We start from the raw sequence: 3411 nt of genomic DNA on the forward strand, positions 1-3411 counted from the left end.
GGCCCTTATCAGATGTGTTGTTTCTAAAAAGTCTTTCCCCATTCTGTAGGTTGCTGCTTTGTCTGAATGACGGTGTTCTTTTCCAATACAGAACCTTCTGTGTCTCAGGAAATCCTATTTATTAATTTTTATCTTAGTACCTGTGCTAACAGTGGTATGTGCAGAAAGTCTTGTCCTGTGCCCACTTTTTAGTCAATCAAGTTCAATATATCTTGTTTTATTTTGAGGTCTTTGATCTGTTTGGAGTTGAGTTTTGTGCAGGTCACAAGTTTGGATCTATTTGGATTCTACTCTTAGATATCCACTTTGGCCAAATTCACTTTTGATGGCTTTCTTCTAGTGTATGTTTCTGGCTCCTTTATAAAGAATCATAGATTTGTGTTTTGGTTTTCAATTACATTGCATTGATCAACATGTCTGTTTTTTGTTCCAGTGTCATGCGGGTTTTATTACTATAGTTTTGTAGTGTAACTTGAAATTGAGGATAGTGAAATCTCCAACAGCTCTTTTATTATTTAGAAGCATTTGGACTATATTTTTGTTTCTCTATAAAGCTGAAAGTCATTCTTTCAAAATCTGTGAAGGATTGTGCTGGGATTTTGATAGAGATTACATGGAATCTGTAGATTGTTCTTCAAAAAATAGAATGTCTTTTTTTGTTATATTAATCCTGCTGATCAATGAGCATAAGAAATCTTTCCATCTTCTGATATCTTCTTCAATTTCTTTCTTTTGTATCTTTCACTTGCTCAGTTAGAATTACCAAAATATATTTTTATATTATTTGTGGCTGTTGTAAAAGGTGTTATTCCCCTAATTCTTTCTCAGTTCACTTGTCATTTGTATAGAGGAGGAATACTCAATTTTGTGACTTAATTTTATATCCAGATACTTTGCTGAAAGTGTTGATCAACTGCAGGAGTTTCCTGGTGTAATATTTAGTGTCACATATGTCTACTCTCATACCACCTGCAAATAAAGATGCTTTGACATCATCCTTCCCAACTTTTTTATCCCCTTTATCTCCTTTAGTTGTTTTACAGCTCTAGCTAAGACTTGAAGAATTATATAGGTATGGAGGGAATGGACAGCCATGTCACATTCCTGACTTTAGTGGAATTGCTTTGAGTTTCTCTGCATTTTAGTTGAGAAATTTTGGCATGTATTCATATGGAAAATTTTTCTGTAATATTTTTTATTTGTTGACTCTTTATGTGGTTTGGCTATCAGGGTAGCTGTGGCATTATAAAACAACTTAGGTAATATTCCTTCTGCTTCTATTTTGTGGAATAATTTGAGAAGTATTGGCATTAACTCTTCTTTGAAACTCTGAGACAATTCATGCTAAAACCATCTGGTTCTCAATTTTACTCAGGATAAGAGTTCTGTTTAAATTTCTTGTCTGATTTTGACTTAGTGTTGCTAAGTGGTATTATTGAGAAAAATATCTATTTTTTTTTTAATTTTCCAATTTGGTGGAGTAATTTTTAAAGTATATCTTTATGATGCTCTGGGTTCCTGTGGTTATTATATCCACCCTTTCATCTATAATTTTGTTACTCTGAATCTTTCTTTCCTACTCTTATCTAACTTGGTAAGAGTTTATCAATCTTATTGATTTTCTCAAAGAACCAGCTCTTTGTTTCATTTATTCTTTGTGTTCTTTTCCTATTTTATTGATTTCAGCCTTAAATATGATTATTTCTCTCTGTCTACTACTTTTGTCTGTTATTTCTTATTTTTAGCTACATCTTCCAGGTGTCCTTTTAGGATACTAATATGAGATCTCTCCAGTTTTTTGTTTTGTTTTGTTTTAATATAGGCAGTTAGAGCTTTGAACTTGCCTCTTGGAACCACCTCATTGTGTCCCGTAAGCTTAGGAATATATATTATTTATTAATTTCCATTCAGTTCTATATATCTTTAATTTCTTTCTTAATTTCTGTGTTGAACCAGTTTTAATTCAGAAAAGAGTTGTTCAGTTTCCATGAGCTTATAATTTGTCTTTTGTTTCTGTTGTTAATATCTAGCTTCAATCTGTGGTAGTCAGACAGGATATAGGGTTTTATTTCAATTTTCCTTTATCTAGTGAGGCTTTATTTGTGTCTGAGTATGTGTTCAATTTTGGAGAACATTCCATGACATGCTGAAAAGAAGATATATTCTTTTGTATTTGGGTGAAATGTTCTATTAATATCTGTTAGGTCCATTTGATTCATAAGATCAGTTAGCTTCAGCATTTCTTTGTTTAGTTTTTGTAAAGATGACCTCTTTATTGGTGAGAATGGTGTATTGAACTCTCTCACTATAGTGTATGAGGGTGAATACATGATTTAAGTGTTAGTAGTATTTTATTTTTATGGACTTGTGTATTCTTGTGTTTGATGCCGGTATATTAAAAGTTACAATGTCCTCCTAGTGGATTTCTCCTTTGCCAGTGCCCCACCCTATCTCATCTGATTCATTTTGGTTTGAAGTCTCTTTTGTTAGATATTAAAATTGGTATAGCAGCTTGCTTCTTAGGTTCATTTACTTAGAATGTCTTTCTCCCTTCTTTCACCCTGTGGTGATGTCCATCTTTAATATTAAGGTGTATTTCTTGGAAGCAGCACAGATGGCTCTTGTTTTTACACCCATTTGGTTAGTCTGTGTGTTTTTATTAGAAAATTGAGACTGTTGATCTTGAGGAACATCAATGAACAGTGTTTTTTGTTTCTGGTTATTTTGTTGTTGTGCAGTGTGTGTGTGTGTATGTGTGTGCTTATGTGTGTGCTTATGTGTGTATGTGTGTGTGTTCACCCTTCCCAATTTTTGGTTTGCTAGTCTGGAATTACTTACTCCTTGTATTTACTTGGGTGTAGTAAGCATCATTAGAGTCTGTTTTCTTTCTATGGCCTTCTTTAGGGTTGGGTTTGTAGATAAATATTGCTAAGGGTTAATTGAGAAATATCTTATTTTCTTCATCTTTTGTGGCAGAACGTTTTGCTGGTATAGCAGTCTGAACTGGAATCTGTGGACTCTTAAGAGTCTGTGGAAGAGGAGGCTGGTGGTGTCTCTGGGGCAGAGGCACAGTTTAGAAACAGTGCAGCAGGAAGTTAGAGGCAAAAATAAGATCTGCAGCTGCAATGCCTCCAGTGCCCAGAAATGTGCTCATTTTCTAAAGGGATTTGCAACATTTATTTACTTTGTTAGGCAGCTAACAGCATATTACAATGAATTCTTTTGTAGTTTCCCATTTTAAAAGATACATTGAACATAGAGAAAGAAACCTCTCTTGTCACAGGAGTAAAGAAACAGAACAAAGCATTAGCTAACCAGGACAATTTATATAAATTTGGTTTGTATACAATTTTTGGTAAATTCATTGAATTTTCTTTCCCTGTGACTTTGAAAGTTAAAGAAGCTCAAATT

This window comes from Mastomys coucha, unplaced genomic scaffold, assembly GCF_008632895.1.
Source record: "Mastomys coucha isolate ucsf_1 unplaced genomic scaffold, UCSF_Mcou_1 pScaffold2, whole genome shotgun sequence".
Lineage (NCBI taxonomy): Eukaryota > Metazoa > Chordata > Mammalia > Rodentia > Muridae > Mastomys > Mastomys coucha.